Consider the following 14,707-nt stretch of genomic DNA (forward strand, 5'->3'; position numbering starts at 1 on the left):
GTGCTTGACTAAACTCATCATGATATCGATAATTTGAATAATTATGTTATTGGATTATATTTTTGGGTTTGGATTACCCTTGTTTTCGGATCTTCCTTTATCTGCAAACCTCAAGTTTACTCAGGATACAGATATTAGGCACGCTTAGACTACAGGAAATCCACAATGTGAATTAATTTATGTACACCCAGCTTCAGTGCATACCCATTTTATGAATGAATTAAATTCATTAAATTGAGTGTGCACTTTTGCAGCTCGCTGTGGCTAGCATTTCTTGTCATTAGGATTAAAATAAAGCAGGCACTTAAATGATAACAAGGCAATTTTATCGTGTTATCAATCTTATCAAACATCTGTTCGTGTCAGAAAAATCTTTAGGTTTAATTTATGATGAAAATAACTGGCCGTCACGTGCAGCAATCTTATAGTTATCACACACATCAGATAAATAAAGGATTATTATCTGATTTTATCTTTATTAGTGACGAAATGCTATTTTCGGTATCAAACTCCGTAAAGGCTTTTAGGTATTCAGCCAGCAACGTATGCCTTACCTTTATTATTTTAAGTTTCTTAAAAGCCTTGTCGATTTCACCAAATTAGAATTTAGAAGGATCATTGTCTTGAATAAATATTTTTAGTTTTTAATTAGGTTAAGTGTTATAACATTTTTCTTTTCTTAGCCTACTTGTGTGTCCCACTGCTGGGCAAAGGCCCTCCCCTGGTTCTCCATAACTCCCAATTTTGTGCTTCCTCCGGCCAGGAGAAAACACAATATTATTGTAGGTACCTATATATTAATACATTACGCTGACATGATATCTTTGTAATTTAATATGCTGAAATATACAGGGTGTCCCATAAGTGACACGTCACAGTGACACTGGAGGTAGACCAGGCCAAGAGGACCCAAACCAACTTAACATGACCCTAGTAAAAGTGGCACGGTTTTCGAGTTATTGCCAAATTAAGGTTTTTCATGAATTTTGACCGTTTTTAACATTGTTAGTGCCAGTGTGCACTCGGAAATGTCTCGAAGTTTATTTTTTTTATGTGTCCATCATGAATAGTTAATTCAGATAACAGAATAGGTATTTTATCGATAAACAATGTAAAATGCAAAAAAATACTGGTATAATCTTGAATGAAATTCACAGCGAAACATTAATTTCGACTTTGACCACCTATCGTGAAAAAAAATTACTAGAAAAGTAATGAGCAAATAACGTCAAAATATTGAGCATATTATGCATATTCAAAAATGGTATGACACATGTACCTTCCTGCAATAAAATAGGATTTACTATCATCTTTCGAAAGCCTCATAAAAAATAAGTTAAAACTAGGAAATCTGCAATCCGTTGCTACTACAAAACCTTAATTTGGCAATAACTCGAAAACCGTGCCACTTTTACTGGGGTCATGTTAAGTTGGTTTGGGTCCTCTTGGCCTGGTCTACCTCCAGTGTCACTGTGACGTGTCACTTATGGGACACCCTGTATAAGTACCCACCTAACTTTTAAGAGCGCTATTACATTTCGGCGTTGAGCGAGTTTAGGTATTTTACGCGCTGCGGCAGGCCGTGCGAGCTCTGTATGCCGATCCCTTCTGCCACACTCGCACTACAATGATGGATTAAACATTCTTGATCCTTCGCGAAGCATATTGAAATCAACCATAACAACACTAACTGTACTTAACTTTTAAAGTCCTAAAACTGTTATTTGGTAAGTACGAAAATACTAAATGCAGTGCAAATGTACATAGGGGCTGTTCATAAATTACGTCATCTATTTTTGACGATTTTTGACCCCCCCACCCCACCCCTCAAATCATCCAAAAGGGGTCATCCATTAATTACGTCACACGTTTAGGGGGAGGGAGGGGGTCAAGAAAATGTGACATATTGTGACATGGGGGAGGGGGGAGACACAAACTTTGTGACGTCACTTTAACTTCATCAGTAACCGAAATTTTTTTTTAAATTATTTTATTCGCTGTACATTTAAATAACAAGTTTTTAAAACGATAATCGTTTTTATTCTTTTAATTTTCTTTCCTAAGCAGTTTTGGGTTATAAAATTACTAATATTTATATCGTCAAAAATATTTTGATAAAATATTAATAATACTTAGGTACTTACTTAATTCGATTTGGCGATTTCGTAGAAAAAATGTGACATCACACTAGGGGGGAGGGGTTTGCCAAATGTGACCAAATGTGACAAGGGGGGGAGAGGGGTCAAAAAACCTAGAAATTCGTGTGACGTAATTAATGGATGACCCCAAAATCATGCTTCGGATGACTCTGTTTCCTCCTACGTCATGCTACCATCATCCGATGTCCAGACCCCCCCTCCCCCCTCCTCCCATTTGAAACGACGTAATTTATGAATAGCCCCATACTCGAACTTAGGAAGGTATATTACTCGAAAGAAATTATAGGTACCTACTCGCTTATTTACATGTTTCGTCATTGCATTTGGTACCTATAGGTTGTAAAGTTTGTATCAACGAGGGTTTAAAAACTAACTGGTACTGAGGATCTGATGATAATGATGATGATTAAGGTGGTCACGGATACCAACCAACCATGTAGTAACATGATTATGCTCGTTTGATTCGTCTCAACAAGATCTTTGACACTGAAGATACACAGGGTCTGATGATGGAGCTGGAAGGTGGCCACGGGTACCAGTCTATCATGTAACTAAACCACTTCGTGTTTGGGCTCGTTTGATTCGTCTCAACAAGATCTTTGACACTGAAGATACACAGGGTCTGATGATGGAGCTGGAAGGTGGCCACGGGTACCAGTCTATCATGTAACTAAACAACTTCGTGTTTGGGCTCGTTTGATGGGTTCAACAAGATCTTTGACACTAGGTGATACTCAGAGTCTGATGATTGAGCTGGAAGGTGGTCACCGGTACCAATCAACCATGCAACTAAACCACTTCGTGTTTAGGCTCGTTTGATTCGTCTCAACAAGATCTTTGACACTAGGTGATAAACCAAACACGAAGCCCAAACACGAAGTGGTTCAGTTACGTGATAGACTGGTACCCGTCGCCACCTTCGAGCTCCATCATCAGACCCTGAGTAGTATCTTGTGTCAAAGATCTTATTGCGACGAATCAAATGAGCCCAAACACGAAGTGGTTCAGTTACATGGTAGCCTGGTACCCGTGGCCACAGTCCAGCTCCATCATCAGAGCCTGAGTACTAACTTGTATCAAAGATCTTGTTGCGACGAATCGAACGAAGCGAAACACGAAGTGGTTTAGTTGCATGGTTGATTGGTACCGGTGACCACCTTCCGGCTCCATCATCAGACCCTCAGTACTACCTTGTGTCAAAGATCTTGTTGCGACAAATCAAACGAGCCCAAACACGAAGTGGTTCAGTTACATATATGGTAGACTGGTACCCATGGCCACCTTCCAGCTCCATCATCAGATCCTGAGTACTATCTTGTGTCCAAGGTCTTGTTGAGACGAATCAAACGAGCCCAAACATGAAGTGGTTCAGTTACATGATAGACAGGTACCCGTCGCCACCTTCGCGCTCCATCATCACACCCTGAGTACTACCTTGTGTCAAAGATCTTGTTGAGATGAATAAAACGTGCCTAAACACGAAGTGGTTTAGTTGCTTGGTTGATTGGTACCGGTGACCACCTTCCGGCTCCATCATCAGACCTTGAGTACTATCTTGTGTCAAAGATCTTGTTGAGACGAATCAAACGAGCCCAAACACGAAGTGGTTTAGTTGCATGGTTGATTGGTACCGGTGACCACCTTCCGGCTCCATCATCAGACCCTGAGTACTATCTTGTGTCAAAGATCTTGTTGAGACGAATAAAACGAGCCTAAACACGAAGTGGTTTAGTTGCATGGTTGATTGGTACCGGTGACCACCTTCCAGCTCCATCATCAGACCCTGAGTACTATCTTAAGTCAAAGATCTTGTTGAGCCGAATCAAACGAGCCCAAACACGAAGTGGTTTAGTTGCATGGTTGATTGGTACCGGTGACCACCTTCCGGCTCCATCATCAGACCCTGAGTACTATCTTGTGTCAAAGATCTTGTTGAGATGAATAAAACGAGCCTAAACACGAAGTGGTTTAGTTACATGGTTGATTGGTACCGGTGACCACCTTCCGGCTCCATCATCAGACCCTGAGTACTATCTTGAGTCAAATAAATACATATAGAATGTCAGGTCGTTTCAAATATTTTTAATCCTGTGCGGTAGTTTATTAAACTGTAAGTACCATTATAAATTATAATACTATAAAAACAGTGCTAGGATCAAAGTCTCTCGTTGCGGTTTACACGCACACAGTATAGCGTTTTACACGGCGCCCGCCGCACACAATGATAAAAAACCTCGTCGTCGCCGTTGAAAATGTGCGGAGCCGACCGACACACGTCCTGCCTCTACAAGCTCTGCCGCGGCACTGAGCTGGCGCAGCGCGCGTCATCGGTAATATAGAGTAGTTTTCAAAAAATTGCCAAAAAATTATAGTAGAATTTCATAAACACTAATGTATACCAACAGTATAAGCAAACGTTGCAGATTGCTTGAGTATGAAAATGACTTCGATATTAAGTAGATTTTCGTAGGAATTGACACTTGTTTCGGAGAGAAAATTGAGTTCGTTTTATTTTGATTTTCTCTTTCTCAGAGGTATGTAGGAAAAATATCGTTTGATATGCCTAAAGTACAGGGTATTAGTAATACAAAATAGCCAGGTTTAGCAGAGTAAACTTCTCAACATTTCCAAATAAGAGCTCGCCATTCAGTGCTTCACGGGGTTTTTCGGAAACGACCATCAGAAAAAAAACCATTACTAATTTAATAAGTCCTTTTTCTAATATTTACAACGATATTTCTAAAGATAAGAAGACGGTTTTACTGGAGCAAGTACTCATTGTTTCTAATAATGAGCGCAAAGTCCTGAATTTCGTCGACTAGTATCATCAATTTTGCATTATTTCGACTTTTCTTGTAAGAGCGCTCTTAACTAGACGATAGACAGTGTTCCGTAGTCCGACCGGTCGGACTATAATTACCTGAACTTAAAGAATCAAACAAACAAAACACAGTTTGACACAGTTTGTGACGTGCGTCTTGTTTTCGCTAATCATTTTGCTTGCATGTTAATTATGCGTCAACGTAATTTAAGTTGTTGTTATCGGTTATGCGTCAACGTAATTTAAGTTGTTGTTGTCCCATATGCGTTTCCAACAAAGAATATGTATAACTAATAACGCGCCTCTATTAGTTATATTATTCACCCATTCATAGTTATATGCCACCAAATGGTGGTAACGCATATGGGACAAACTTTAGCGTGTGAAATTATCTACTGCACTAATAATGATTATGAAAACAATGACAAAATAGTTTATTCTTCAATTTACAAATCGATTATGAATGTTAATATAACTATTTGTTATGCAATTATAGGATTTTAATGAAAAATGATTACTACTGAGAATAATTAATGTAATTGGCAGAATTTGATATAGAATATAGAATCCTATATACATTAAACATATTAACACTCAATTTCTCAAAGTAATCGAGTCACTATTTCTCACGTCACCAACAAAAGACACGTCTTTTGTGTCATTAATGCTTGATGCTTTGCATACAATTACTGGAATTGAACCTGCGACCTGCATTGTCAGGCCCCTGGCATTGTCAGCATTGAAGTTTGTTGAATATGCATACGGGACTGTGAACCTTAATGTGTGTCCGTACTTGAGAGGCATAAAAAATTAATAAATGATGTAGACGTCGCTTCAATACGCAATATACACTTCTTTAAAAAAAGTACATTTTACAAGGTCTATTACCTAAAGAACACAATAGCCCTGTAGGGCACAATAGAGTAATATTGGAGGGATTTTTCGATCTTTGTTAATTTCTTTGAAAAATAAATTACTTAAGATCATTTTATAAATTGTAAGTGGACTGTTTTTTAAGAAGGAAATGTTTACAATCTTTTTCTGTAAGAGTCTTAAGATAAGGCGCTTAAATGTATAAATGGACGAGTCAGAGGAAGTGCAAAGTTCTATAAGAATATTAAAATGTATCTGTGTTATTTATGATAAAATTTTACATAATATTTCTGTATATAATCGTTTTGACTAATTTAATGTTTTTAAACGTTTGCATTAGAAGTATGTGTATATACTTTAATGGACCAGTAAGTAGGTAACACAATAACGGTTTATCCTTACATGTTTAGTTTAGATCCCGAACGCATTATTACAGCACAGCTTTAAGTCCTTTCGGCCATTAAACTCGATGAAACCTTTTACGTTTAATGGGACAGAACAGTAGGGACTTCTACACACCCCCGATCCTACAATCACGGCGGCATATTGTTCGAAAAGCAATTATTTTCGTCACAAGAGGGTACAGTCGGTCATTGTTCCGTGCAACGGGTATTATTCCATCACTTTACCTACCTTAAAGAAACCAGTATAAGAAGAGCCAAAGATTAGGGAGAGTTAATTGTATTTAGGGATCACATTGATACTGGTTCTTGGGTCGGAAAGCAATAACAGCTGAGCACTGTACTTAAATTAGAAGACCCCCGGAGCTTACCAGGGTAAGGTTTCTCGAGTATAATGCACATTTTATATTGAATGCACTCGGGCAATAAAAACGAGTATACTTTATGAAGAATTTCTCTTTAGAGTGTTCCCGCTTTTATTTCGCTTGTAAAAGATTTCTTGGGAAATTGCGCCAGTTTCCATTTTTCATGCTTGAATTCTAAAGTATAGAACTGTAAAGGGACGAAATTATTACCTAACAGCCAAGCGATAGGCTAAGCTGAGAATTATTAATTTAATGCGTGATGAAAACGACAATCTTGGCTTAAGCCAAAAATAGCTTCAAGAACTTGCATGCAATATTTAATATACATTGCTAACTACAGAGTAGGTACGATAAATTTAGTCACAAAAATTTTAGTGACTAAATTCATCGTACCTACCGTCCAGAGTGTAGTTTGCAATTTTAGTCGATCGACCAAATACCGCAATGTAACGAAAATCGCAACTGTTCAGTTCGCATCAGTTCTTGAGATTCTTGACCCGTCTAAATGAGGCTTTACATATAATGTGTCTTCGTAAGAAGAATTTATGTACATATATTATGACCCACATATTGAAACGACCTTTCTACATTTGGTGCACTGGTTTATTATTTTACAATTTTGCTGGGACTGAACACTGAACCGATAAATACAAATGTGCTGCTAAATAGCTGTGTAGATAAATAATTATTCAACATTTTTCTTTCAGCTTCCTCCAGCCGAACCAAACTTTTGGAAAACACAATTTGTTACCTGTCAGAGGAAGCTGAACAGGCAGACCAACTTTAATCCGGCCAGTTGAAGCGTAAGCTTCACTTTTATTCAATTTTAAATTATTTTCAACGAAATAAGTCTTCCTATACATATACGACGTAGGTAGTAAGTAGTTCTTTAACTTTTAAATTGCTTTGCTAGGTACCGTATGTTATGTAAACACTTGAATGTACACAAAATAGGTGAATATTAGGTACAGTTACAGTAAGGAAGACACCCTGTAAGGGATCTGTTTCACAGTTAAACTTTAAGCAATTTAAAGAAAAATATATGTAATTCGCCATAGCGTCTGCCCGCAACCACGAACACGACAAAAACTATCCTATGTCCTTCCAATCCATATCATTTCAATATCTAGTATTTGACGTATCTCATTGTTCGAATACGGCTGTTAAGCGTGAATATGTAATAGACGGACAAGACAGAGTTACTTTCCTATTTATAATATTTAGTAGGAATATAGTAGGGTTCAATCAATACACTCATTCATCGGCTTACCTAATTTTATGTTTACTACAAACTAGCTTAGAAATTAGAGGTTAATTGGTTATGTTAATTATAGACCGGCTTTTCTTTATGTCGTAGCTTTACATTGCATTCCATTGTTTTGACAACGCCTTGAAATTCTGGCAAGTGCATGTTGCATGTTCCTTGAATCCGTCGGCGGCGGCCATTTCCTATAACCTCATTGAGTGTAGTCAGCTGTTTGACATTCTGCACTGCGCACGTAGTAAGGACTCGAGGTTGGGGTTGCCAGGCGTGACGATTTTTCCCGAGAATATTATTATTTTAACTAGTATACGTAGGTGTGTCGGGAAAGATGTGAAATCACGAAAATGTAAGGTTGATTATCTTATTTTCGTCTTACGATTCGATAGTATAACTTATGCTTATGTGCAGTTTCCAAAATTACGAAAGATTATATTCCAAGAAGAAGTACCTAGCTCAATTACAGTTACGATTTTTAGAATTTGTAAAAATCCCTCGGGATCGGGAAAGTCAAGATAGGGTAGGTATGTGAGATACTCGTAAGATACCGGCGGACACATGTTTTTATTGTTATAGGTAGGTATTTTTGTAATAACTGTCTATTTCTGGTGATCCATGCTGCTCGTTTTAAACCACACACATATATTCATTTTTTTTTTTTTATTCCTTATTTTTCGTTTCTAAAAACCATAAAATAACATTTTCAACTCTTACTCATATATCGTCGGGTGACAAGCAAAAGTCACTACTTAAGTACTATCAAAAAATTGAAGTAACAATGCACTTTATTACACTTGTAACACGGTTTATTGTCCAATAATTTCAATGGTGTAGGTTTAGTGACTTTTGCTTGTCACCCGACGATATATTCCAAAATCAAAAATGAAAAATATTCAACTTTTATTACAAAATTCAAAAAACTCTAAAGACCCATTCGAAAGTACTTTTAGAGTTTAGGGTCTACTTTTAGGGAATTTAAGTACCTCTTCGTATGCAGTTGTTATGGACTCTATTTTGTATTTATAGAAGTAGGCATCGTTTTAGAAATGATATCTAAGAAAATTTCCGAATACGTTACAAAGATTATTTAGAGTAAGTACACTGGTAACCCTAATCTCGTTTATCGATTTGTCGATAGTCCCGGGCTAGACGGGGGCCTCGCACTAGCAGGGGGCGCGGCCAGCGCGGGGCGCGGGGCGCGCAGGCGCGGCAGCCGCCAGTCTCGCGCCGAGCGCCCTCCGACGCGCACGTCCGCGCGCCCGCTCGCCGCAGTCAGCTGATCGGCCACATGCCGTGAGCCCTGCCATGACGGGCTACGCCCGCAGCGAGGCCGAGTTCGCCGCCGGCTACCGGCGCGACGCGCGGCCCGCCTCGCTCGCCCCCAAGGATTACTCGGTGCCTTTACACGTAGACTGCAGTATCGAATACGAGCTTCCCGACTGTGCCAAGCCGCCGCAGGGCGTCAAGATAGAGCCGCTGCTCATGATACACCCCTCGCATTTCCGTAGGCTCGAGAGTTTGCGGCGGGTGCCGTTCGTGAACAATCTGCCGCGGGATGCGGTGAACGCTAGTGTAGCGGCGGCGGCACCCGCGCGACGTATAGCGCGGCCGCCGCGGCGCTGCTGCCGGGCGGCGCCGGCGCCCGCGGTGCCGCCGCCGGCGCCGGCGGCCGCGGCGCGAGCGAGGGCCCCCGAGGAGCCGGCGCCCTGCTACCGCTTCGACAGCTACGCGCTGGAGGCCGGCAAGCTGAGCCGCGCGCGGCTGAAGGCGCACCCCTACTTGCCGGTGGACTGTGATATGGCGCGGCTGCCCGCGCCCTACGAGCGCTTCGACAAGCGCGCGCTGCAGCAGCTCCCGATCTACATGTAGCCGCTACGGCCCCTGTGATGTTCCCTTGTATAGTTTAGTGATAAGTGTCGTGTCGAGAACGAACCATACCAAATAGTACCTATGTACGTTATTGTTTAAACGTTGATTTGTTGTGTTTGCCGGACGGTTGCGGACCGCCGCGCCGCGCCGTGCCGCCCGCGGACGGACGGACGGTGCCCGCGAACGTATTTATTCGCAAAACTGATGCTTCATGATTAAATTATTGTACCGTCGCCGATTCGTTGCGTAATTCTGTATAAGATATCATATCGATAATTATATGTTCAAAAATTGTATTATAATGAATATGTACCTATAGAGTAAAAAATGAAAAGTGAGAAAAATATTACGAATAAAAACTAGGAATAGTTATGTTTTGGAATAGTTGAGTTCTAGAACAGTCCCGAGTGGCACTAGGAACGTATCTCTCTCATTTGTAAGCAGTTATGTTTGTTGAAATTATATATAAAGAGTCCTCTGAAGAATAGTCTGATTAACAAATATTCGGCATGTAAAAGTCTTTATAAAACGCTTACCTAGCATATCATAGTATTATATTGTGTCATAGTCCAATGCCAAAAATATAACTATCTTTTTACAAAAATCCCTAAAGCATCGTTTTATTTCGCGGTGTGCCCGTGTGTGTGTGTCAGTGCCCCTGGATTGCCTCCATCTCGGATTGGGAGTGAAGACGTAAGTATGCCAGACTGCTTTGCACATAAGTCGTCCTGGTCAGGTAGGTATCACAGACATCATGATGTCTTTAGGGCCAATACTTGGACTTTACCAAACGGCTAGACAGTGTAGAAAAAAAATTACGCACGGCAAGCACCGTTGCACAAAATTATAGTACCTAATGATATCTAAATAAAAAATAAAAAAAAAACTAAATAGGGATGTCCGTTCATGGGATTATTCCTGTTACGATAATACGAGAAATATTTTAAAACAGAATGTTTCCGTACACAGTACACGTTATACATAAGTTAAAATGTACAATTCTACATCTCTAGCTGTTTGGTGAACTAAGTAGAACACAAAAACTACGATTTTAAAAGATCAGATGGCATCAACCGTCGTTGTGAACAAAATGGTGGTCATAATTACTTCCAAAAGTCGTTAGACGAATAGAAATAAAATTTTATTTTGTATTTAACAGTATCCGCATTCGTTGACTAAATTTCTCGGAATGAGGAAATGGGTATTTAAAAGATCCCGGGAAGTTTCAGATCACCATTTTTCCGCAACGCCGACGGCACTAAAAATCTATCTGCTTTATAACGGCGAAGGCCTATGCTAGCGTTCGTGATAAAGACCAGACAGATCATTTATCTCTCCCGACACCACTTGAGAGAAAACGCTTTATCTTGTCTGTATCCCTCGATAAACGCGACCATGGCGCGCCTCATCCATCTCGCCGCCATGTTTCGTTTCCTAGTTAAAATAGCGCCCTAGTTCGACCGCCCTTGACTAGCTCAGGATATAATTAGACGCATAGCTAATTAATCTGTTCAAGTGTTTTACACGAAACATTATACCGTGGTTTAAAACCTTGATATTGTTAACAAAGTTACCGACAGCCAATATTTGACTTAATTTTATATAATTTTGAGATGTTAAAAACCCAGAGAGATGTATATTGCTGAGCGAGAGTGCTTCCTACAAAATGTCTTCCAAATGAATTCTCAGTAAATATTTTCTCTGCGTTTCGGAGACTAACATTCCTTCTAAACGACCTAACAACTTGCGACAGCGTATTTATAGAGGTAATTTTGCAAATGCGCAGTAATGATGTCTAAAATACTTTCGAAATGTAAAATACTTTGTATTTTGTACGAGTTCTAAGTAGCGTTAACTTGCCGACGAAACCGCCGTTTTTTGTTTGAAAGCCGAGAAACCGCCTAACTAAAAGTTGTATCTAGTTTTCTCCCTTTGTAACAACCACAACAGGCTCAAACTTTACCTAGAGTTATGCTTCTAAAGTGTTCCTAAGTACCATTACCAACTAACCTCAGTAGGTATACTGCGACATCAAACGTTTGTTCAGGGCCAATAAATGTCAAGCCCATCAAATGTAATGTACGAAATGTCACGTCGCCAATAATGAACACTGCACGACAACAGCGCAGTCCTCGTAAATTGTGTTAATTAGAATATTTGTCTACACGACTACACTGTTAAAGGAAACTATAATTATGTAGATTAGATATAATCAATAATGTAATTACACTTATTAAACAGAACAGAAATTGTAATGGTATTTTTTGTGGCCCATAAATCAAGAAGAATGATCGCCGCGGGCGCGGCGTGATCTTCAATTTGGATAAGGAATGATGCGATTATACACTTAACTACCTGTCAGTTTTTTAACGAATCCTCCAAATCTTTCTCACCGCTTCTTGTTGCCCACGCAAAAAAAGAAAGCGACCGAAACAAAAGATCTACTTAGGATTCTTCAGCTTTCCTAGCAGTTCTCGAAAGCGATTTTAATCCGAACGGCTATTAGTTTTTGTTACTTTATGCGGCGACCGAAATGTTCACCGGACAAAACGTAACTCATTCATGCAATGTTTTATTTCCTTTTGAAAGAGCACAATGAATCGTGAATAATGCGAGCGCTAGGAAAGAGCCGAGAGGTTCAAACGATTGTAATAAAACGTAAATTATAATGATTCGTTAAGCTGAGCGATTACCCGTGGCGGGACTAATTATGCAGCCAAAGATATTTAAGCTGCACGCATCGTTTTAGCCTTTTAGTGAGAAAAGCGTTCTCGTCTGTAACCGCCATTACCGCCACGCAGCTCGCGGCGACGCTGAATTAGCATCCACGTAATAAACACGAAATAAGCATCGAGACTAATGGATGATTGCTCTAACGCACGCCGACAAAATTAAACCTGTATTTATTTTATCTCCGCAGCCATAATAAAAAGTTTATTGTTACTTTTTATAGCGTTGATATAACGCCCGGATTCCCGTCTCGAGTAAGTATATTACCATTTTTACTACCTTTTTTAACATTACTCCTATATTACACCTAAATGCGGTTTCGGTGAGGCTTTCGGGCATTAATAATCTGCGGTAAAAGTAATCACGAATAATATAATGAGCGAGATAAAGATACAATAAAAGTGGTCGCAAAAAACGAGCTACTCAGTCACGGTCTGATAACGGCCGTTCCGACTAGCGATTCCGTAATTACTTCCTCGGGTACGGTTACGACAATTTACATGATTCCAGTGCGCAGGACTCAATGTAATTTATCGTCGTCTCGTAAAATGAAAACCCAATTTATGTACCACCCGCTGTCATAAAACATAATATTATCGACATCGCCCCCTCCCTAGGCGATCACGACTAAGCATCGGCCATTTTAAGCACCGAACTTCAGCTGTCCCGCTCTCACCCGCAGGACCAACTCTCTCATTGCACAGATAAAAACAAAATGTAAATAGGTTTGGTAAATTTGAACTATCCCTTAGGTTGCGTTCAAGTTTAGAAGCGAAGATGGCGTATCGACCTACTGCGATCAGCTGATTGGCGGCGCCGGTGAGGGGCGCGGGGCGGGCGCCGGGAGGTGTGTCGTGACGCACACACCGGCAACAGCTGATCGCGAGCGGGACGGGGGACCGTTCCGTCTCGCTCGCGCGCCGTGCACTTGAATTTGATGTGGTTCGCAACAGACCGTGATTTGTGGGCGATTGTTTGGAGTAACATACAATTTGAACATTGTTGGGCGGAGTAGACATACGATATTGAACGTGGCCTGTGGATAATATTACTAAGTAAAGCTGCATAATACTTGCTTACATATTTTATTTAGTTTATAAAAAAACACTCAAGTTGAGTTTATCTTCTAATAAGCTACCTAAAACGGATTAAACTTAAACATTTGCATGCTCTTATTAAACAAAATAATAAGAGCAAGTTAGTAAGCTCTCTAAAAGACGAGGTATACCTACGCAGCCATGTAACCATAATAGCAATAATAGGGTTATCTAGGTAGGCGGTGGGTAGGTAATTCTTACAAACATTACAATATAACTTTACGAACAGTAATTAAGTACTATCAGACCACTTGAACCTGAACCCCTACTGTATATTTCATTCGCTACCGTGATGTGCGTTCGCGTTTGCGATATGTTGTTTTACTATCACATAAAAAAAACAGGGGGCTAGCCAAGGTGACAATCGTTCGCAGAGAAACGAAACGCTGTCTCAATTGCACTAGTATGGAAGAGTGATTGTTAGGGTCCTACTGGGACGTAGAAATAATATCGCGGACTGTATTAAAATAGGCTGGTTTATTCCGCCTTAATTACAAGAAGAAATCCCGGCCAAACAATTATAAAATTATATTCGGTATTCGTCCGTTGCCGGTGAAGTAGGTAAAGCGAAGTGGTGGGCTGCGCGGCCTGCGCGTCGCTCGCGGCTTGCCGCGATGCCGTCGCGTGCTGCCCGCCGCCCGCGCGTCTCCTCCCGTGCGTATATCCAGTACTTAACATGCTGCCCGGGTTGAAGTATGTGGAGGAAGACTTCAAAAATCTGGAAGGGGACAGATGTTATTAAAAGCTCTCCTAATGGTGCCTCTCCTCGTCCTTATTTCCGCAACCCTACTGATTCCGTCGTTGCCTGGGTACAACTGGATTACGCGCCCTAAGGACCACACTAAGGGTGGAAGAGCTCGATCTTTTATTAAGACCAGCGATCCGAGCTTGAGTTCCTTGTTTGAGGATTGCCACTTCAGCTTCTGTTGCAGCAGGCCGACGTACTCAACCGAGAATCGGGCCCAGAAGTGCTGCCGGATGTGCTGGATTCGTTTGTATCGTTCCAGACGATTGATGTTCACATCAGACACTTGTGGCTGAGGTATAGACATAAGTGAGCGGCCAATTAAAAAGTGATAAGGAGTTAAAGCTGAAAAATCGGAGGGATCAGTGGAGAATGGTGTGAGGGGA

Source organism: Cydia splendana, chromosome 18, assembly GCF_910591565.1.
Source record: "Cydia splendana chromosome 18, ilCydSple1.2, whole genome shotgun sequence".
In the NCBI taxonomy this organism is placed as follows: domain Eukaryota; kingdom Metazoa; phylum Arthropoda; class Insecta; order Lepidoptera; family Tortricidae; genus Cydia; species Cydia splendana.